The 24,738-nt window shown below is 40.6% G+C and overlaps 1 non-coding gene across 1 annotated transcript; it reads left to right on the top strand.

The window, feature by feature from the left end:
* Window positions 1-411: 411 nt before the first annotated feature.
* Window positions 412-518, top strand: LOC136121717 (U6 spliceosomal RNA). Its single transcript, XR_010655740.1, has one exon. It is a non-coding gene; the product is annotated as a U6 spliceosomal RNA (small nuclear RNA).
* Window positions 519-24,738: the final 24,220 nt, after the last annotated feature.

The following is a 24,738-nucleotide window of genomic DNA, read 5'->3' as shown; positions in this document are numbered from 1 at the left end:
TGCTTAGTCTGCCATATTAAACTGGATGGCCCTATCAATTATCATGGAACTAGCTCATATTCTCTCATTATGATAAAAACTATCATGGGAAGGGGAGTTCATTAACAAATTCAATATTTGGGTGGCTTTTTCTGGGTCATTTTGGCTAAGGTCTCAATCTTAGGGCAGAAGAAAAATGGAATAATGGTACCTTGGGATTGCAAAAGCCAGGGTCGGCTGCCCATATTAATGACTCTTTTGAAAACGTACACTATCTTAAAAGAATATGGAAGTCACTAGGCAGGTAGAATGTTAGATGATGTTATTAACTTTGTTACCACACCACATGAATCAGACATAAGTACAAGGTCAAGTCTGACTCAGGCAACAAAGATTTCACAAAGATTTTAGGAATTTTAAAGTTAAAATTATGTTCTCGCTTCAGCAGCACATATACTAAAATTGGAACGATACAGAGAATATTAGCATGGTCCCTGCGCGAAGATGATGCGCAAATTCGTGAGGCATTCCATATTTTACCCGCACAGAGGACTGGTGCCGACCAGCAATCACCAGACTGAGAGGCTTGTCTGCTCACCAGCCGGGGCGGGCAGAGGCTGGGAGCTGAGGCTCGGGCTTCGGAGGTCGTATCCCAGGGAGAGGACTGGGGTTGGCTGCGCGAACACAGCCTGAAGGGGGCTAGTGCGCCACAGCTAGCCCGGAGGGAGTCTGGGAAAAAGTCTGGACCTGCCTAAGAGGCAAAAGACCATGGTTTCCTAGTGCACGAGGAGAGGAGATTCAGAGCACTGTCTAAACGAGCTCCAGAGACGGGCGCAAGCCGCGGCCATCAGCGTGGATACCAGAGACAGGCATGAGATGCTCAGGCTGCTGCTGCAGCCAGCAAGAAGCCTGTGTGCAAGCACAAGTCACTCTCCATACCTCCCCTCCAGGGAGCCTCTGCAGCCCGCAACTACCAGGGTCCAATGATCCAAGGACAACTTCCCCGGGAGAATGCACGGTGAACCTCAGGCTGGTGAAACGTCACGCCGGCCTCTGACGCCGCAGGCTTTCCCACATCCATACCCCTCCCTCCCTCCGGCCTGAGTTGAGCCAGAGCCCCCGAATCAGATGCTCCTTTAACCCTGTCCTGTCTGAGTGAAGAACAGACGCCCTCAGGAGACCTACACACAGAGGGGAGGCCAAATCCAAAGCTGAACCCCAGGAACTGTGCAAACAAAGAGAAAGGGAAATCTCTCCCAGCAGCCTCAGAAGCAGCAGATTAAATCTCCACAATCAACTTGATGTACTCTGCATGTGTGGAAAACCTGAATAGACAACGAATCATCCTAAAATTGAGGCGGTAGACTTTGGGAGCAACTGTAGACTTGTGGTTTGCTTTCCACATCTAATTTGCTTCTGGTTTTATGTTTCTCTTAGTTTAGTATTTAGACTTTATTATCAGTGGTAGATTTGTTTATTGATTTGGTTACTCTCTTCCTTTTTTTTTTAATAGGTAAATTTTTTTTCCTTTTTCTCTTTTTCTGAGTGTGTATGTGTATACTTCTTTGTGAGATTTTGTCTATATAGCTTTGCTTTTACCATTTGTCCTATGGTTCTGTCTGGGTTTCTTTGGTTTTTTTTTTTTTTTTTAGTATAGTTGTTAGCACTTGTTGTTATCGTTGGTGGATTTGCTTTTTGATTTGGTTGCCCTCTTCTTCCTTTCCTTCTTTCTTTTTTTCAAACTTTTCTTTTAAGCCATGTGGCTGACAGGGTCTTGCTGCTCCAGCTGGGTGTCAGGCCTGTGCCACTGAAGGGGGAAAGCCAAGTTCAGGACATTGGTCCACCAGAGACCTCCTGTCTCCACGTAATAACAAATGGCGAAAGCTCTCCCAGAGATCTCCATCTCAACGCTAAGACCCAGCTCCACTTAATGACCAGCAAGCTCGAAGACTTGATACCCTATGCCAAACAACTAGCAAGACAGGAACACAAGTCCTCCCATTAGCAGAGAGGCTGCCTAAAATCATAATAAGTTCACAGACACCCCAAAACAAACCACGAGGCGTGAACCTGCCCACCAGAAAGACAAGATCCAGCCTCATCCACCAGAACAGGCACTAGTCCCCTCCACCAGGAAGTCTACACAACCCACTGAACCAACCTTAGCCATTGGAATCGACACCAAAAACAATGGGAACTACGGACCTGCAGCCTGCAAAAAGGAGACCCCAAACACAGTACGTTAAGCAAAATGAGAAGATAGAGAAACACACAGCAGATGAAGGAGCAAGGTAAAAACCCACCAGACCAAACAAATGAAGAGGAAATAGGCAGTCTACCTGAAAAAGAATTCAGAATAATGATAGTAAAGATGATCCAAAATCTTGGAAATAGAATGGAAAGAATGCAAGAAACATTTAACAAGGACCTAGAAGAACTAAAGATGAAACAAACCATGATGAACGACACAATAAATGAAATTAAAAATTCTCTAGAAGGAATCAATAGCAGAATCACTGAGGCAGAAGAACAGATAAGTGACCTGCAAGACAAAATAGTTGAAATAACTACCACAAGGCAGAATAGAGAAAAAAGAATGAAAGGAATTGAGGACAGTCTTACAGACCACTGGGACAACGTTAAATGCACCAACATTCGAATTATAGGGGTCCCAGAAGAAGAAGAGGAAAATAAAGGGACTGAGAATATATTTGAAGGGATTACAGTTGAAAACCTCCCTAATGTGGCAAAGGAAAGAATCAATGAGGTCCAGGGAGCGCAGAGAGTCCCATACAGGAAAAATCCAAGGAGAAACACGCCAAGACACATATTAATCAAACTATCAAAAATGAAATACAAACAAAAAATACTAAAAGCAGCAAGGGAAAAACAACAAATAACACACAAGGGAATTCCCATAAGATTAACAGCTGATCTTTCAGCAGAAACTCTGCAAACCAGAGGGAGCAGCAAGACATATTTAAAGTGATGAAAGTGAAACACGTACAACCAAGACTACCCTACCCAGCAAGGATCTCACTCAGATTCGATGGAGAAATGAAAACCTTTACAGACAAGCAAAAGCTAAGAGAATTCATCACCACCAAACCAGCTTTACAACAAATGCTTAAGGAACTTCTATAGGCAGGAAACACAAGAGAAGGAAAAGACCTACAATAACAAACCCAAAACAATTAAGAAAATGGTAACAGGAACATACATATCAATAATTACCTTAAATGTAAATGTATTAAATGCTCCAACCAAAAGACATAGACTGGCTGAAGGGATACAAAAACAAGACCCATATATATGCTGTCTACAGGAGACCCACTTCAGACCTAGGGACACATACAGACTGAAAGTGAGGGGATGGAAAAAGATATTCCATCAAATGTAAATCAAAAGAAAGCTGGAGAAGAAATTCTTGTATCAGAAAAAATAGACTTTAAATAAAGACTATTACAAAAGACAAAGAAGGACACTACATAATGATCAAGGGATCATTCCAGAAGAAGATATAACAACTGTAAATATTTATGCACCCAACATAGCACACCTCAATACATAAGACAAATGCTGACAGCCATAAATGGGGAAATCGACAGTAACACAATCATAGTTGGGGACTTTAACACCCCACTTTCACCAATGGACAGATCATCCAAAATGAAAATCAATAAGGAAACACAAGCTTTAAATGATACATTAAAAATAGATGGACTTAATTGATATTTATAGGACATTCCATCCAAAAACAGCAGATTACACTTTCTTCTCAAGTGCTCATGGAACATTCTCCAGGATAGATCATATCTTGGGTCACAAATCAAGCCTTGGTAAATTTAAGGAAATTCAAATCATTTCAAGTATCCTTTCCAACCACAACGCTATGAGACTAGATATCAATAACAGGAAAAAATCTGCAAAAAAATACAAACACATGAGGGCTAAAAAATACACTACTAAATAACCAAGAGATCACTGAAGAAATCAAAGAGGAAATCAAAAAATACCTAGACACACCACTGTAAAGCAACTATACTCCAATAAAGATGTTAAAAAATAAATACCTAGAAACAAATGACAATGAAAACACGATGACCGAAAACCTACGGGATGCAGCAAAAGAGTTCTAAGAGGGAAGTTTATCGCAATACAATCCTACCGCAAGAAACAAGAAACATCTCAAGTAAACAACCTAACCTTACACCTAAAGCAATTAGATAAAGAAGAACAAAAACCCCCAAAGTTAGCAGAAGGAAAGAAATCATAAAGATCAGATCAGAAATAAATGAAAAAAAAATGAAGGAAACGATAGCAAATATCAATAAAACTAAAAGCTGGTTCTGTGAGAAGATAAACAAAATTGATATACCATTAGCCAGACACATCAAGAAAAAGAGGGAGAAGACTCAAATCAACAGAATTAGAAATGAAAAAGGAGAAGTAACAACTGCCACTGCAGAAATATAAAGAACCATGAGAGATTACTACAAGCAACTATATGCCAATAAAATGGGCAACCTGGAAGAAATGGACACATTCTTAGAAAAGCAAAACCTTCCAAGACTGAACCAGGAAGAAACAGAAAATATAAACAGACCAATCACAACCACTGAAATTGATACTGTGATTAAAAAACTTCCAACAGGGGTTCCCTGGTGGCGCAGTGGTTGAGAGTCCACCTGCCGATGCAGGGGACACGGGTTCATGCCCCGGTCTGGGAAGATCCCACATGCCGTGAAGCAACTAGGCCTGTAAGCCATGGCCGCTAAGCCTGTGCATCCGGAGCCTGTGCTCCGCAATGGGAGAGGCCACAACAGTGAGAGGCCTGCGTACCACAAAAAAAAAACTTCCAACAAACAAAAGCCCCGGGCCAGATGGCTTCACAGGTGAATTCTATCAAACATTTAGAGAATAGCTAATACTTATCCTTCTCAAACTCTTCCAAAATATAGCAGAGGGAGGAACACTCCCAAACTCATTCTACGAGGCCACCATCACCCTGACACCAAAACCAGACAAAGATGTCACAAAGAAAGAAGGCTACAGGCCAATATCACTGATGAACATAGATGCAAAATTTTTCAACAAAATACTAGCAAAGAGAATCCAACAGCACATTAAAAGGATCATATACAATGATCAAGTGGGGTTTATCCCAGGAATGCAAGGATTCTTCAATATAGGCAAATCTATCAATGTGATAAACCATATTAACAAACTGAAGGAGAAAAACCATATGATCATCTCAATAGATGCAGAAAAACCTTTCAACAAAATTCAACACTGACTTATGATTAAAACCCTCCAGAAAGTAGGCATAAGAGGGAACTTACCTCAACATAATAAAGGTCATATATTTCAAACCCACAGCCAACGTCGTTCTCAATGGTGAAAAACTGAAACCATTTCCTCTAAGATCAGCAGCAAGACAAGGTTGATTAGCCACAGCAATCAGAGAAGAATAAGAAATAAAAGAAATCCAAATCAGAAAAGAAGAAGTAAAGCTGCCACTGTTTGCAGATGACATGATACTATACATAGAGAATCCTAAAGACTCTACCAGAAAACTACTAGAGCTAATCAATGAATCTGGTAAAGTAGTAGGATACAAAATTAATGCACAGAAATCTCTTGCATTCTTATACACTAATGATGAAAAATATGGAAGTGAAATTAACAAAACACTCCCATTTACCATTGCAACAAAAAGAATAAAATACCTAGGAATAAACCTACCTAAGGAGACAAAAGACCTGCATGCAGAAAACTAAAAGAAACTGATGAAAGAAATGAAAGACGATACAAACAGATGGAGAGAAATATCCTTTTTCTTGGATGGGAAGAATGAACATTGTGAAAATTACTGTACTACCTAAAGCAATCTACACATTCAATGCAATCCTATCAAACTCCCAATGGCATTTTTCACAGAACTGGAACAAAAAATTTCACAATTTGTATGGAACACAAATGACTCCAAATAGCCAAAACAATCTTGAGAAAGAAAAATGGAGCTGTAGGAATCAGGAATCCCAGATTTCAGACTATACTACAAAGCTACAGTAATCAAGACAGTATGGTACTGGCACAAAAACAGAAATATAGATCAATGGAACAGGATAGAAAGCCCAGAGAAAAACCCACGCACATATGATCACTTTATTTTTGATAAGGGAGGCAAGAATATACAATGGAGAAAAGACAACCTCTTCAATAAGTGGTGCTGAGAAAACTGGACAGCTACATGTAAAAGAACACTCCCTAATACCATATGCAAAAATAAACTCAAAACGGATTAAAGACCTAAATGTAAGGCCAGACACTACAAAACCCTTAGAGGAAAACATAGGCAGAACACTCTAAGACATAAATCACAGCAAGATCCTTTTTGACCCACCTCCTAGGGAAATGGAAATAAAAATTTAAAAATGGAACCTAATGAAACTTAAAAACTTTTGCACAGCAAAGAAAACCATAAACAGGACGAAAAGACAAACCTCAGAATGGGAGAAAATATTTGCAAAGGAATCAACGGAAAAAGGCTTAATCTCCAAAATATACAAGCAGCTCATGCAGCTCAATATCAAAAAAACAAACAACCCAATCCAAAAATGGGCAGAAGACCTAAATAGACATTTCTCCAAAGAAGATATACAGATTGCCAACAAACACATGAAAGGATGCTCAACATCACTAATCATTAGAGAAATGCAAATCAAAACTACAATGAGATATCATCTCACACCAGTCAGAATGGCCATCATCAAAAAATCTAGAAACAATAAATGCTGGAGAGGGTGTGGAGAAAAGGGAACCCTCTTGCACTGTTGGTTGGAATGTAAATTGTTACAGCCACTATGGAGAAGAGTATGGAGGTTCCTCAAAAAACTAAAAATAGAACTATCATATGACCCAGCAATCCCACTACTGAGCATATACCCTGAGAAAACCACAATTCACAAAGAGTCACATACCACAATGTTCATTGCAGCTCTGTTTACAATAGCCAGGACATGGAAGCAACCTAAGTGTCCAACGACAGATGAATGGATAAAAAAGCTATAGACAATGGAATATCAATGTATATACAATGGAATATATATACATATATTCACGTGAATATATATATATATACACACAATGTATATATGTATATATATACATCAATGTATATACAATGGAATATATATATTCACGTGAATATATATATATTCACATCCACATATATACAATGGAATATCACTCAACCATAAAAAGAAACTCAACTCAGTTATTTGTAGTGAAGTGGAGGGTGACTTCACAATCAGAGTGAAGTCAGAAAGAGAAAAACAAATACTGTATGCTAACACATATATATGGAATCCAAAAAAAAAAAAAAAAAAAAGAAAAAGGTCCTTAAGAATCTAGGGGCGGGGCTTCCCTGGTGGCGCAGTGGTTGAGAATCTGCCTGCTAATGCAGGGGACACGGGTTCGAGCCCTGGTCTGGGAGGATCCCCCATGCCACGGAGCAACTAGGCCCGTGAGCCACAACTACTGAGCCTGCGCATCTGGAGCCTGTGCTCCGCAACAGGAGAGGCCGCGACAGTGAGAGGCCCGCGCACCGCGATGAAGAGTGGCCCCCGCTTGCCGCAACTGGAGAAAGCCCTCGCACAGAAACGAAGACCCAACACAGCAAAAATAAATTAATTAATTAATAAAACAAAGGACTAGTCTTTGCCAAAGAATGATTGAAGTTTAAAAAAAAAAAAATTATAAAAAAAAAGAATCTAGGGGCAGGACAGGAATAAAGACGCAGAAGTAGAGAATGGACTTGAGGACACAGGGAGGGGGAAGGGTAAGCTGGGACAAAGTGAGACAGTGGCATGGACTTATATACACTACCAAATGTAAAATAGATAGCTAGTGGGAAGCAGCTGCATAGCACATGCAGATCAGCTCAGCACTCTGTGACCACCTAGAGGGGTGGGATAGGGAGGGTGGGAGGGAGGGAGACGCAAGAGGGAGGAGATATGGGGATATATGTATATGTATAGCTGAGTCACTTTGTTATACAGCAGAAACTAACACACCATTGTAAAGCAATTATACTCCAATAAAGATGTTAAAAATAAATAAAATTATAATTATTTTTCCAAGTCTCTTTCCAATTTGTATTCCTTCAAATTCTGCCCCTTTTTGTCATCCAGGAAGAAAGGCAGGCAAAGCAAAGATTTATCCTCCCATAGTGACCAGTAGCTTTATCTGTAGTTTGTCAAAATTGGCCACGACCAGCCTCCTCAAGGTTAGGTCAAACTTTGAAATCTTAAATTATCAGTCTCTTATGTGTCCAATAGAAAAATGATCATCCTGTTCACACTGGGCTATAAGGAACACTTAATAAATGTGAAATAAGAGTCAGACAGAAAGCACACAAAGAAAGAAGCTTGCTTGCAGATAAGTTGCAAAGAAGCCAAGCTTGAGAACTGATTGAGCAAATAGAAAACACAAGGAATGTATTAACTTTTTTAATTGCCAAGGTTACTGAATTTATAGTTAGTCTGTTCATGAAGAAAAAAAACAGTTTTCTCACAGCTAACATCTGCATATGTCATAATCTATCTTCAGACATCAGTTTTACAAAAGTCAGAGGTAGAGTTGCTTTGTTAGGGAGTTGGTAGCTTACAGGAAATGCTCAAGAATTCTTTTGTCTTGGAGACTAAAACTATGCAGAATAAAATTGTTATTTTTGGTTTGTCTCAGAGTGCAATGTGGGTTTTATTTTATCCTGACTGTGGGACATTATGGGCACACTTATTCATAATGGTGGCAGGGCCATATCAATTTTACTTCCACAGTTGACAACCTAACTCAATTAGCTACTAACAAATTATACTGAGAAAGCCATTATGCAGATGACTAAAGCCAACAAGCCATTCAATGTCAGTTCATGTGGATACAGGTTTTCCCATGTTCCAGACTACTGAACAGGCCTCTCTCTCTGTATTATCACTAAAATCATATCCCAACAATTTACTTTATTAGGATAACATTAATGGTGACAAGTGGATACAAAATGGCCTATAATCTAAGTTGGCAAACTACGACTTGTAGGCCAAATTCAGCCCATCCACATGGTCTTATAAATTTTTATTGGAACATAGTCAAGCCCATCCATTTACATATTTTCTATGGCTTCTTTTGTTCTACAATGGCAAAGTTGAAGAGATGCAACAGAAACCTGCTGCCCACAAAACCAAAAATATCTACTCTCTGACCCTTTACTGAAAACACTTGCCATGCCTTGATCTATGATTTCAAATGAAGTTCAGAATTATTATTAATTTAGTATGTTCCTGGAATATCCAAATGTCCAGCCTTATAATATTAGGTTATAGACATTAAGGTCACATAAATGTTGAACATGTATTAAAGCTCCTTTTTATTAAGTCATTTCTATCTCAAAGGAACACAATGTATCTTTAGAAAAAAGCTGAAGTATGTCTTCAAATTTTGCCTATGGAAATAAAGGCTTGGAAAACATATTGTGCTACCTGGGTGACTCAAGGAAAGGTGATTACCCCAAGCCTCAGTTTCCTCATCTAGAAAATGAGAGTAATCCATACTTCATGGAATAAGTGATTTATTGGGAGAATTAAATTCAATGAGGTGGGTAAAATATTTAGCCCAGTACCTGGCACTCAATGCATGTTAGCTATTAATAATACCATCACTTAGACAGTTAATTAAAAATAGAAGCATGGGGCTTCCCCGGTGGCACAGTGGTTGAGAGTCCGCCTGCCGATGCAGGGGACACGGGTTTGTGCCCCGGTCCGGGAAGATCCCACATGCCGCGGAGCGGCTGGGCCCGTGAGCCATGGCGGCTGAGCCTGTGCGTCCGGAGCCTGTGCTCCGCAACGGGAGAGGCCACAACAGTGAGAGGCCCGCGTACCAAAAAAGAAAAAAAAGAAGCATGATTAGGTAGTAAATGAGGACTTGTGGTAGAAAAAAAAGAATATAGAAAATCACATTTCTTTGTATAAACTCTGATGTCTAACAATGAATTCCTTTTTAAAAATTAAACATGCAGCTAAGCATATTGTCACATAGATAAATCTCAGTGTAAAGGCTTCCTACAACAATAATATATATGCCAGAGCACTTATTAGAAAAGAAAAATACTGCCTTAAAGAATGTTAATTGGCAAACAGTACCTGGTAAGAGACATGCCTGGCAAGACTCCAGGACATACCTGCTCCTGCATTTAAGACAGTCAACTGGTCTTAAATCTGAACTATTATTCCAGTTGGAAAGACAACTTTTAATGGAGCCAAATAGTGATGGTTGAGTAACTAAGACATGTTATGCGTATTGATTTAAAGGGAAAAAAAAAAAGCCTTGATTTCTTTCTGTATTGTTTTTAAGCTGTTTATTGGATTTTAAGTCATCTGACATAAAAAGCTCCTCCCTCAAAGAGCCCCCTAGACAAGAGGATGTATCCATTTCTAACAAATGGGCCCTTTATACTGAACCCAATCAAGACATATGGGAGGGCTTCCCTGGTGGCACAGTGGTTGAGAGTCCGCCTGCCGATGCAGGGGACACAGGTTCGTGCCCCGGTCCAGGAAGATCCCACATGCCGCAGAGCGGCTGGGCCCATGAGCCATGGCCGCTGAGCCTGCATGTCCGGAGCCTGTGCTCTGCAACGGGAGAGGCCACAGCAGTGAGAGGCCCGCGTACCACAAAAAAAAAAAAAGACATATGGGAACCTCAGCAAGATGACAATATGGTATCACTTTACATTAGTATTCCCTAAACATTTGTTCACCTTTTATTCAATGGATAAAGGATTTTCTATTTAAATTTTTTACTCCTTGCATTCCAAACATATGAATATTAACTTCTGCTTTTTCCCCCAGTGTCTTCCACCATGCCTTTCTGTGATAGACTAAATATGGCCACAAATTTTTTTGCAGGAAATGGAGTCTGTTTTCCAATTGCTTGAATCTGAGTTGACCTTGTGGTTTGCTTTGACTATTAGAATGAGGGAGAAAAGACATGTGTGACTTCCAAGCATCAGTTCACTTGCAGCTTCCATGCTCACCCGCTGCAACACAAAGAAGCCCAGCTAGCCTTCTCAAGGATGATGGCCTTCCTGGAGTGAGACATCATATGGAAAGAAAGGCCCAGCCACCCCATGCATTCCAGCTCTTTCAGCTGATACCTTGGACCTATGAATGAGGTTATCCAGAATGAGCCGGCCCCAGACAGTCTGCCAAATGGACTCAAAAGCATGAGTGAACACAGCAAACTCCAAGTGCAGCAGAGATGAGCCGCCCCAGATGAACCCTGCCCAGGTTAACAATCTACAGAATGATAAGCAAACAAAGAGCTATTATTTAAAGCCACTAAGTTTTGGATCTGTTATGTGAAAACTGAGACACATTCCATTTGATACATTAGGCTAAAATTAAGGCAGTCCAAACCTATTAATCCCCACGTGAAGTTAAGAGAATTGGAGTAGGGGTAGGACTTGATCAAGTCCTACCAAAGATGATGGAAGAAGACTAAGGTGTTGAGGAGAAGCAGCTTATGAAGCTTCTGAATTACTTCAGCTGCTCCACAACAAATAATTCTAACTTTCCAGTCACAGAATTGCAGAAAGTTAGAAGTCAAAGGAAACTTTAAAATCTTATGGTCCACTATTGTATAGCACAGGGAACTCTGCTTAGTATTCTGTAACAACCTAAATGGGAAAAGAATTTGAAAAAGAATAGATACATGTATATGTATAATAGAATCACTTTGCTGTATGCCTGAAACTAACACAACATTGTTAATCAACTATACTCCAATATAAAATTTTAAAAATTAAAAAAAAAAATCTTATGGTCCAAACCCCTCTCTTTATAAATTGGGAAACTGAGGGCCAAGGAGCAAGGCACTTGTCCACAGTGAGGGGATATTGGGCAGAGCTAAAGCTTGACTCCACGTCTGCTTTCTAATTGCTTTCTCACTGCTTCAGCAGGCATAAAATCCTTCCCCACACATCACGTCAGTTTACCCTCTTACCCACTCTAAGAAGGGGGTGGGGCAGATATTATGATTCTAATTTTATTAAGGAAGAAAGTGAGGCCAAGATTAATCCAAGTTCCCATTGAGTTCAGAATAGAACTCAGGACTTTGGCCCCTCATCAACTAGATTAATTCAGTCAACATTTGCCAAGCACCTGCTATGTGCAAGCTGGTAAGCTGCTGGGGAGAGTCAAATGAATAATTACAAGTGCTTCTAACCCAGCAAAGGAGATGAGCCTCTTCTAAGAGATGAGAAACTTCACTTTACTCTCCTCACTTCTGGGCCCTAGGATCTCTGAGAAAGCATGCAGTTTTCTCCTGTTCTTACTAAGAACAGGCAGACTGGAGTGTGCAGCCTGGGTATCAGACTCGTAGCTATTGGGCAGGTCCTTATGACAGCTATATTTCTTTGGTCACAGGCAACAGTAACTACAGGGCAACAGGCTGCCCAGAATAAACAGAAGTGCATGGGAATCAGTGGGAAGACTGGAGAACTAGATTTGACCATCAACAGAATCCAGCTGCTCCAGGGTCTGTGAAGAAGGAATTCAGGAGTTATCTTTAAGCAAGGCCTGTCTGCCAATGAGACAAATGGATTCCAACCGTATTCAGTCTCTTTGTCCCTCTACTTAAGATTCATACTCCAGGGAGGGAACATTCAACTGGTCTAACTTGGATCAGATCCTAGCTCTTGGCTAGTGAAGGACAGTGCACCCGATTGGAGTCCCACCAGGCTACTTCCAGCAGGGACAAGGTAATGAGCCTAACATGATGCTGTTAGAAAGGAGAAAACAATTTTAGGCAGCCAAAGAGAAAGAAAAAAAAATCCATAAGACTCTTAGAGTAACAGAATACCAATTCCATCCTCTACAAAATAAAACTGGGCATCAATTCCCAGCACTCTTAGTCTGCAATGGCTCCATGTGAACCATCTTGGCAGTAATTTAAGACCTTGGCAAGTGGCAGTTACCCATATACCATCTACCACAGTTGCAGCATGAGTATAAAAGGCACACATCCAACAATGCTGAGCTTGAGACAGCCTTCTTTAGTAACAGAAACAATAACTGTCACATTCTTCTGTCACTTGTGCTTTATCACTGCCACTCTTGGGGGGTGGTGAACCAAAATAATAATAATAATGAAATAATTGTGTTTAGAGGCACCAGACTAGGCATTTTATATACATTAGCTTTTCTTTTACTAACACTGCTTTATGACATGCAAAATACACAGGATACAACTTCATTCTGTTTTATGGTTGTCCTTGGCCAATATTTTCTCCTTTTTATTTCTAGAAGTCTCTAGTGATTATTTCTATCACCAGCATTATTTCTATAGGATGCTATAGGTCTAGTTGACAACAATAAGGGGCTTCCAGAGAAAAAAAAGTTTCAGAAAATGAAAGCTGCAGAGAATACTGCCCTGAGTTTTCTCAGGAGCTAACTCGTGCCAGCCTGCAATATTTCCTCTGGCTTCTAGGTTGAAATATTTTGCTTTTGGATTGACTTCGTAGGTGTAACATAAAAGAGAAAAATCAACTGGCTAACAGAAATAGATCACAGGTAGGCCGAGGCCCTGGTCTTGCTAGGGAACAGGTAACCTACAGAATTTGCCTTTGCAGTGAATATCCAGGGATAGTCTGAGGTTGCTCTGCCCTGGCTACTGAACCTGGTTAGCAGGCAGGCACACAGCCTGAGTCTCCAGAACAGCCCAGAGCATCTTCACTCTGTGTAGGTAGAGTCAACAGCAGGTGGGAAAGTTTGGGGGATGAGGAAATCCCAGTATCAGTCTGGGAGCATCCTGCTTTGTCTATTTTTTGTAGTCATCATAAAGCAGTTCAATTTTTATATACTTCACTATTTAAAAAACTGTATGTTAATAAACAGTATCTGCTGGCATTTTTCTATCAGTCACAGCATCACTTTGTTATACAGCAGAAATTAACACAACACTGTAAAGTAATTATACTCCAATAAAGATGTTTAAAAAAAAAAAAAAAGAAGCAGACTGGGGAAGGAGAAGAGCTGTTAGGTCAAGGAGCGTTGATCACCTGCTGGATAAATGGAGGAGAGGGATTTTATCTGAAGCAAGTAAAGGTGGTAGTTCAAAAAATGAATCTGATTCAGACCGAAATCAAGGACCAGCCAAAGATAAAACAGAGCAAAGAATAAATATTTCTCAAGGGATTTAACAAACAGAAAAGATAGGGAGAAAGCTAACCCTATAATACTGTATTAAAAAAAAAAACCTAAAAGTTTGGAATAATTTCAGGAGTCTAGTACACTGTTGAGTGCTGAGAGCAGACACCTAGAGACAGAGGCATGAAGGCACGAAGATATTAGTCAATATCATTTAAGGTGTTAGTCTAGGTAAAAATGGACATTATATACATGAAGGTCAAAGAAAATAAGCATTGATATGAGTGTATTTAGTTAGACTCTTTTTGTACAGTAAAAATAAGCAGGCCCCAGTTATATCTTATTTTAGAAGTACAGTACAGTTGACCTTTAAAGAACAAGGGTTGGAACTGCAAGGGTCCACTTATGTTCAAATTTTTTTCAATAGTAAATACCATAGTACTGCACGATCTGCAGTTGGTTGAACCCACAGATGTGGTACCTGCAGATGGCTGACTATAAATTATATTCAGATTTTCAACTGCACAGAGGCTCAGAGCCCTTCACCTCTGCATTGTTTAAGGGTCAACTGTATAAGGACAGGTAAAGAGTAAGGAGGCATTGAGAAAATATCTCAACCACCAAAGAGTTAATCCGAGGCCAAATGTCCAACATTAAGAGAAAGAAGAAGGCTCACCAAGAACTGGAATGAAAGTTTGCCCCTGCTATTCCCATCAGAAGCTCTGGGACCCAGGGCATCTTGTCATCCCATCAGAAACAACAGTCCAGGGTGCTTCCGGGAAGATGGCAGAAGAGTAAGACGCAGAGATCACCTTCCTCCCCACAGATACACCAGAAATACATCTACACGTGGAACAACTCCTACAGAACACCTACTGAACGCTGGCAGAAGACCTCAGATCTCCCAAAAGGCAAGAAACCCCCCACGTACCTGGGTAGGGCAAAAGGAAAAAGAATAAACAGAGACAAAAGGATAGGGACGGGACCTGCACCAGTAGGAGGGAGCTGTGAAGGAGGAAAGGTTTCCACATACTAGGAAGCCCCTTTGCGGGTGGAGACTGCACGTGGGGGAGGGGGGAAGCTTCGGAGCCATGGAGGAGAGCACAGCAACAGGGGTGCGGAGGGCAAAGCAGAGAGATTCCCGCACAGAGGATCAGGGCCGACAGGCACTCACCACCGAGAGGCTAGTCTGCTCACCCGCCGGGGTTGGGAGTTGAGGCTCGGGCTTCAGTCAGAGCGCCCGGAGAGGGCTGGGGTTGGCGGTGTGAACAAAGCCTGCAGGGGGTTAGTGCCCCACGGCTAGCCGGGAGGGAGTCCGGGGAAAAGTCTGGACCTGCCGAAGAGGCAAGAGACTTTTTCATCCCTCTTTGTTTCCTGGCGCGTGAGGAGAGGGGATTAAGAGCGCTGCTTAAAGGAGCTCCAGACACGGGCGTGAGCCGCGGCTAAAAGCGCTGACCCCAGAGACGGGCATGAGACACTAAGGCTGCTGCTGCCGCCACCAAGAAGCCTGTGTGCAAGCACAGGTCACTATCCCCACCCCACTTCCGGGGAGCCTGTGCAGCCCGCAACTGCCAGGGTCCCGGGATCCAGGGGCAACTCTCCCGGAAGAATGCAACATGCGCCTCAGACTGGTGCAACATCACGCCGGCCTCTGCCGCCGCAGGCTTGCCCCGCACTCCGTGCCCCTCCCTCCCCCGGGCCTGAGTGAGCCAGAGCCCCCGAATCAGCGGCTCCTTTAACCCTATCCTGTCTGAGCAAACAACAGACGGCCTCCAGCGACCTACACGCAGAGGCAGGGCCAAATCCACAGCTGAGCCCATGGGAGCAGTGAGAACAAAGAGAAAGGGAAATCTCTCCCAGCAGCCTCAGAAGCAGCAGATTAAAGCTCCACAATCAACGTGACGTCCCCTGCATCTGTGAAATACATGAATAGACAGCAAATCATCCCAAATTAAGGAGGTTGACTTTGAGAGCAAGATTTATGATTTTTTCCTTTTCCTCTTTTTGTGAGTGTGTATGTGTATGCTTCTGTGTGATTTTGTCTGTATAGCTTTGCTTCCACCATTTGTCCTAGGGTTCTATCCGTCCATTTTTTTTTTTTAATGTTTTTTCTTCTTTTTCTCTTCATAATTATTTTTTTATTTTAATAACTTTATTGCATTTTATCTTACTTTACTATATTTTACTTTATCTTCTTTCTTTCTTTTTTTCCTTCCTTCCTACCTTCCTCCCTCCCTCCTTTCTTTCCTTCTACTTCTACTAATTCTTTCTTTCTACTTTTTCTCCCTTTTATTCTGAGCCGTGTGGATGAAAGGCTCTTGGTGCTGCAGCCAGGAGTCAGTGCTGTGCCTCTGAGGTGGGAGAGCCAACTTCAGGACACTGGTCCACAAGAGACCTCCCAGCACCACATAATATCAAATGGCGAAAATCTCCCAGAGATCTCCATCTCAACACCAGCACCCAGCTTCACTCAACGACCAGCAAGCTACAGTGCTGGACATCCTATGCCAAACAACTAGTGAGACAGGAACACAACCCCACCCATTAGCAGAGAAGCTGCCTAAAATCATAATAAGTCCACAGACACCCCAAAACACACCACCAGAGGTGGACCTGCCCACCAGAAAGACAAGATCCACCCTCATCCACCAGAACACAGGCACTAGTACCCTCCATCAGAAAGCCTACACAACCCACTGAACCAACCTTAGCCACAGGGGACAGACACCAAAAACAATGGGAACTACGAACCTGCAGCCTGCAAAAAGGAGACATCAAACACAGTAAGATAAGCAAAATGAGAAGACAGAAAAACACACAGCAGATGAAGGAGCAAGATGAAAACCCACCAGACCTAACAAATGAAGAGGAAATAGGCAGTCTACCTGAAAAAGAATTCAGAATAATGATAGTAAGGATGATCCAAAATCTTGGAAATAGAATAGACAAAATGCAAGAAACACTTAACAAGGACCTAGAAGAACTAAAGATGAAACAAACAATGATGAACAACACAATAAATGAAATTAAAAATACTCTAGATGGGATCAATAGCAGAATAACTGAGGCAGAAGAACGGATAAGTGACCTGGAAGATAAAATAGTGGAAATAACTACTGCAGAGCAGAATAATGAAAAAAGAATGAAAAGAACTGAGGACAGTCTCAGAGACCTCTGGGACAACATTAAATGCACCAACATTCGAATTATAGGGGTTCCAGAAGAAGAAGAGAAAAAGAAAGGGACTGAGAAAATATTTGAAGAGATTATAGTTGAAAACTTCCCTAATATGGGAAACGAAATAGTTAATCAAGTCCAGGAAGCACAGAGAGTCCCATACAGGATAAATCCAAGGAGAAACACGCCAAGACACATATTAATCAAACTGTCAAAAATTAAATACAAAGAAAACATATTAAAAGCAGCAAGGGAAAAACAACAAATAACACACAAGGGAATCCCCATAAAGTTAACAGCTGATCTTTCAGCAGAAACTCTGCAAGCCAGAAGGGACTGGCAGGACATATTTAAAGTGATGAAGGAGAAAAACATGCAACCAAGATTACTCTACCCAGCAAGGATCTCATTCAGATTTGATGGAGAAATTAAAACCTTTACAGACAAGCAAAAGCTGAGACAGTTCAGCACCACCAAACCAGCTTTACAACAAATGCTAAAGGAACTTCTCTAGGCAAGAAACACAAGAGAAGGAAAAGACCTACAATAAGAAAATGGGAACACGAACATACATATCGATAATTACCTTAAATGTAAATGGACTAAATGCTACCACCAAAAAACACAGATTGGCTGAATGGATACAAAAACAAGACCCATATATATGCTGTCTACAAGAGACCCACTTCAGACCTAGAGACACACACACACTGAAAGTAAGGGGATGGAAAAAGATATTTCATGCAAATGGAAACCAAAAGAAAGCTGGAGTAGCAATTCTCATATCAGACAAAATAGAGTAAAAAATAAAGACTATTAGAAGAGGCAAAGTACGACACTACATAATGATCAAGGGATCGATCCAAGAAGAAGATATAACAATTGTAAATATTTATGCACCCAACATAAGAGCAACTCAGTACATAAGGCAAATACTAACAGCCATAAAAGGGGAAATCGACAGTAACACATTCATAGTAGGGGACTTTAACACCCCACTGTCACCCATGGAAAGATCATCCAAAATGAAAATAAATAAGGAAACACAAGCTTTAAATGATACATTAAACAAGATGGACTTAATTGACATTTATAGGACATTCCATCCAAACACAAGAGAATACACATTTTTCTCAAGTGCTTATGGAACATTCTCCAGGATAGATCATATCCTGGGTCACAAATCAAGCCTTGGTAAATTTAAGAAAATGGAAATTGTATCAAGTATCTTTTCCGACCACAATGCTATGAGACTAGATATCAATTACAGGAAAAGATCTGTAAAAAATACAAACACATGGAGGCTAAACAATACACTACTTAATAATGAAGGGATCACTGAAGAAATCAAAGAGGAAATAAAAAAATACCTAGAAACAAGTGACAATGAAAACATAACGACCCAAAATCTATGGGATGCAGCAAAAGCAGTTCTAAGAGGGAAGTTTATAGCAATACAATCCTATCTTAAGAAACAGGAAACATTTCGAATAAACAACCTAACCTTGCACCTAAAGCAATTAGAGAAAGAAGAACAAAAAACTCCCAAAGTTAGCAGAGGGAAAGAAATCATAAAAATCAGATCAGAAATAAATGAAAAAGAAATGAAGGAAATGATAGCAAAGATCAATAAAACTAAAAGCTGGTTCTTTGAGAAGATAAACAAAATTGATAAGCCATTAGCCAGACTCATCAAGAAAAAAAAGGGAGAAGACTCAAATCAATAGAATTAGAAATGAAAAAGGAGAAGTAACAACGGACACTGCAGAAACGCAAAAGATCATGAGAGATTACCACAAGCCACTCTATGCCAATAAAATGGACAACCTGGAAGAAATGGACAAATTCTTAGAAATGCACAACCTTCCAAGACTGAATCAGGAAGAAATAGAAAATATGAACAGACCAATCACAAGCACTGAAATTGAAACTGTGATTAAAAATCTTCCAACAAACAAAAGCCCAGGACCAGACGGCTTCACAGGCGAATTCTATCAAACATTTAGAGAAGAGCTAACATCTATCTTTCTCAAACTCTTCCAAAATATAGCAGAGGGAGGAACACTCCCAAACTCATTCTACGAGGCCACCATCACCTTGATACCAAAACCAGACAAGGATGTCACAAAGAAAGAAAACTACAGGCCAATATCACTGATGAACATAGATGCAAAAATCCTCAACAAAATACTAGCAAACAGAATCCAACAGTACATTAAAAGAATCATACATCTTGATCAAGTGGGGTTTATTCCAGGAATGCAAGGCTTCTTCAATATTCGCAAATCAATCAACGTGATACACCATATTAACAAATTGAAGGAGAAAAACCATATGATCATCTCAATAGATGCAGAGAAAGCTTTCGACAAAATTCAACACCCATTTATGATAAAAACCCTGCAGAAAGTAGGCATAGAGGGAACTTTCCTCAACATAATAAACGCCATATATGACAAACCCACAGCCAACATCGTCCTCAATGGTGAAAAACTGAAAGCATTTCCACTAAGATCAGGAACAAGACAAGGTTGCCCACTTTCACCACTATTATTCAACATAGTTTTGGAAGTTTTAGCCACAGCAATCAGAGAACAAAAGGAAATAAAAGGAATCCAAATCGGAAAAGAAGAAGTAAAGCTGTCACTGTTTGCAGATGATATGATACTATACATAGAGAATCCTAAAGATGCTACCAGAAAACTACTAGAGCTAATCAATGAATTTGGTAAAGTAGCAGGATACAAAACTAATGCACAGAAATCTCTGGCATTCCTATACACTAATGATGAAAAATCTGAAAGTGAAATGAAGAAAACACTCCCATTTATCATTGCAACAAAAAGAATAAAATATCTAGGAATAAACCTACCTAAGGAGAGAAAAGACCTGTATGCAGAAAATTATAAGACACTGATGAAAGAAATTAAAGAGGATACCAATAGATGGAGAGATATACCATGTTCTTGAATGGGAAGAATCAACATTGTGAAAATGACTCTACTACCCAAAGCAATCTACAGATTCAATGCAATCCCTGTCAATCTACCACTGGCAATTTTTACAAAACTAGAACAAAAAATTTCATAATTTGTATGGAAACACAAAAGACCCCGAATAGCCAAAGCAATCTTGAGAATGAAAAATGGAACTGGAGGAATCAGGCTTACTGACTTCAGACTATACTACAAAGCTACAGTAATCAAGACAGTATGGTACTGGCACAAAAACAGAAATATAGATCAATGGAACAGGATAGAAAGCCCAAAGATAAACCCACGCACATATGGTCACCTTATCTTTCATAAAGGAGGCAGGAATGTACAGTGGAGAAAGGACACCTCTTCAATAAGTGGTCCTGGGAAAACTGGACAGGTACATGTAAAAGTATGAGATTAGAACACTCCCTAACACCATATACAAAAATAAACTCAAAATGGATTAAGGACCTAAATGTAAGGCCAGAAACTATCAAATTCTTAGAGGAAAGCATAGGCAGAACACTCTATGACATAAATCACAGCAAGATCCTTTTTGACCCACCCCCTAGGGAAATGGAAATAAAAACAAAAATAAACAAATGGGACCTAATGAAACATCAAACCTTTTTCACAGCAAAGGAAACCATAAACAAGACCAAAAGACAACCCTCAGAATGGGAGAAAATATTTGCAAATGAAGCAACTGACAAAGGATTAATCTCCAAAATTTATAAGCAGCTCATGCAGCTCAATAACAAACAACCCAATCCAAAAATATGTAGAAGACCTAAATAGACATTTCTCCAAAGAAGATATACAGACTGTCAACAACATATGAAAGAATGTTCAACGTCACTAATCATTAGAGAAATGCAAACCAAAACTACAATGAGATATTACCTTACCCCAGTTAGAATGGCCATCATCAAAAATTCTAGAAACAATAAATGCTGGAGAGGGTGTGGAGAAAAGGGAACCTTCTTGCACTGTTGGTGGGAATGTAAATTGATACAGTCACTGTGGAGAACAGTATGGAGGTTCCTTAAAACACTACAAAAAGAACTACCATATGACCCAGCAATCCCACTACTGAGCATATACTCTGAGAAAACCATAATTCAAAAAGAGTCATGTACCAAAATGTTCATTGCAGCTCTATTTACAGTAGCCCGGAGATGGAAACAACCTAAGTTTCCATCATCGGATGAATGGATAAAGAAGATGTGGCACATATATACAATGGAATATTACTCAGCCATAAAAAGAAACGAAATTGAGCTATTTGTAATGAGGTGGATAGACCTAGAGTCTGTCATACAGAGTGAAGTAAATCAGAAAGCGAAAGACAAATACCGTATGCTAACACATATATATGGAATTTAAGGGGAAAAAAACTGTCATGAAGAACCTAGGGATAAGACAGGAATAAAGACACAGACCTACTAGAGTATGGACTTGAGGATGTGGCGAGGGGGGAGGGTAAGCTGTGACAAAGCGAGAGAGAGGCAGGGACATATATACACTGCCAAATGTAAGGTAGATAGCTAGTGGGAAGCAGCCGCATAGCACAGGGAGATCAGCTCAGTGCTTTGTGACCACCTGGAGGGGTGGGATAGGGAGGGTGGGAGGGAGGTAGTCACAAGAGGGAAGAGATATGGGAACATATGTATATGTATAACTGATTCACTTTGTTATAAAACAGAAACTAACACACCATTGTAAGGCAATTATACTCCAATATTTAAAAAAAAATAATAAAAACTATGTTAACTAAAAAAAAAATAAAATGAAATAAAAATTTGGGAAAAAAACATTAAAAAAAAAAGAAAGAAACAACAGTCCATAGTTGCCAGCTGGTTTATTGATTGCATCTCAAATTTATATTTTTTAAGAAAACATATCTGATCAGGTCAGATACAGAACACTCGTGCATGTTCCAAATCACTAGATGAGCTTTAATTTCCCATAAGTTTAGCCTATGTAAGGTGGCCTTTTAATCAAAAATTTCAACAAATATTAATGAACACCTTCTATGTGCTTGTCAATGGCTCAGGCACTGGGGATACACCAGAATATGGAATAGGATAAACAAGATCCCTGCCCTCACAGAGCTTATGGAGGAAGTCAGGGTGGGGGATGGGAAGATGAAAATTTTAAGATAATAAATATAACAACAGCCTGAGAAGGACATTGTGCTCTTAAGCATTACAGGGTGCCTAACCCAGACCTGTGGGGGTCAAGAAATATTTTGCAGAGAAATGACATCTACAATGGTCAAAGTATGTTTGTGTATGTGTGTGCATGTGTGTGTGTGTGTGTGTGTGTGTGTGTGTGTGTGTGTGTGTGTGAGGGAGGTGATCCTAATGCAGGAAGAATAAATATATACCAAATCCCAGACACAGTAAACTATCTGGCCTTGGTGACAAAAAAGTACAAGGCATAAGTTTGTGGGACTGGAGCACGAAGTGTGATGGGGGAGTGGGGAGTGCAGAGACTGTAGCCAAAAGCAGCAATCAGTAAACACAAAGGGAAGACTTTCAGGCAGAAGAGTGACATGATCACACTTATATTTAAGGAAGATCACTCTGGCTGGCTGCTGTGAGGAAGATGAGAGATGAGTAAGAGTGGAAGCAGGATGTCACGGAGGAAATCCAGAAGGTGGTGGGCTTGGGGTGGGTGGACCTGTACAGAAGGAGGAAGTAGATAATTGTGGAAGATCTTCAGGAGGTGCTATCAATGACTTGGCAACTGACTTGAGTGTCATGGTGAAGAAGAGAAAGAAGTCAAACTCAACACTAAGGCATCTGGCTACAGGCTACTGAGAACTTGAAATTAAGGGAGGAGGAAGATGTGTTCAGGTTTGAGCATGATGAACTCAGGATGTTTATGGGAAACCTACACGAAGATGTTCAGTAGGCAGCTGGTATATAGACACATAGATATAGAGTTGGAGCTCACCAGGAGTACAGTCTAACCCAGAGATAGAATTTTGACAGTCATCGATGTATATAGATAATAATAGATGCCAGGGGCTCAGATGAGCTCTCCCAGCATGAGTCAGCTGGGACCAAATGGCAAGGTCACTCAGCACAAAGCAAAGCACAGGAAGAAGTTCTGGCTGCAGAAATTCTGATTCTACAGAAATAACCACCTGGGGTCATTTTATGAGAAAGATCTGTGAGCAGACAGTATTTCCTGGACTAACACAGTGGGAGAAGGAGGTGACTAACCTCTTCTACTTAGAATAATGTGGTTCAAATCTTTCTTAGTCAGTTCTATAGCTGCTATAACAAAATACCACAGACTGCATAGCCTACAAAAACAGAAACTTATTGCTCACAGTTATGGAGGCTGGAAGTCTGAGATCAGGGTGCCAGCATGGCAGGAGAGGGCTCTCTTCCGAGTTGCAGACTTCTTGTATCCTCACGTGGTGGAAGGGGCTAGTGATCTCTTTGGAGCCTCTTTCATAAGGGCACTAATCCCATTCATGAGAGTTCCACCCCCATGACTTAAGCACCTCCCAAAGGCTCCACCTCCTAATACCATCACCTTTGGGGACTAGGATTTCAGCCTATGAATTTGGCAGGGACACACAACTTCAGACCACTGCACTTTCTGACACACAATAGTCATTTGTTGATGAGATTGTCTGGAATAGACTGACATGCATGATAAGATAAATGATAAGAAGCTACTGGATCACTCTTCTTAAAGCTTCGACAATGGAAGCCCAGTCGAATGAAGAAGGGTAAGAGCTCCACAGTGCCCAGGATGCTGGTACTACTTCTCCACAGCCACTGTGCACATGTGCAAGAGGAGAAATATCAGAATGGAAGAAATATGGGAATGAATGAAGCACCCTGGGAGGAGAGTCACCAGAAATGATCCCCTACCATGGCAGCACCCAGCACTGCCCGACCAGGTACCCAGAAATCCCGGCAGCAAACTCATACCAGCACCCATCACGGCATGCTGCCCAGGTTGCACCTGACCAGGAGGAAGAAAAAAATAGTTTCCTACCATTTCTTCCTTTCATCGGCAAAGCTGGAATTTCTAGAAGGTAGGAGTGTCCTGGCTCACTGTTGATGTGAAAAATCACATTGGCGCTATTGTCTTGTATTGTTGAAAATATTTCTTTGAACTCACATCTCTAACAAAAGTGAGAAGAGTATTACAGCCTGAGAAGGCCTGGTGTTTTACATCATTTACATTAGTTATTTCACTTGACACTTAAGATATTCCATTGCATTCATTTACCTTATCTGACTGGCCCCTCCTTGATTAGCAGTCTGTGGCTTAAGTGGGCCCTCCCAACTTGTGAATCTTTGATATTATAGAACAAACTTTCAGTAGGTCAGAGTGTTCTGAGCTTAAGCAATTTAATTTGTTCAAAATAGTAC

The sequence above is a fragment of the Phocoena phocoena genome, chromosome 3 (assembly GCF_963924675.1).
Source record: "Phocoena phocoena chromosome 3, mPhoPho1.1, whole genome shotgun sequence".
In the NCBI taxonomy this organism is placed as follows: domain Eukaryota; kingdom Metazoa; phylum Chordata; class Mammalia; order Artiodactyla; family Phocoenidae; genus Phocoena; species Phocoena phocoena.
The sequence above is the reverse complement of the archived record's forward strand: the minus strand, read 5'-3'. Positions and strand labels throughout refer to the sequence as shown.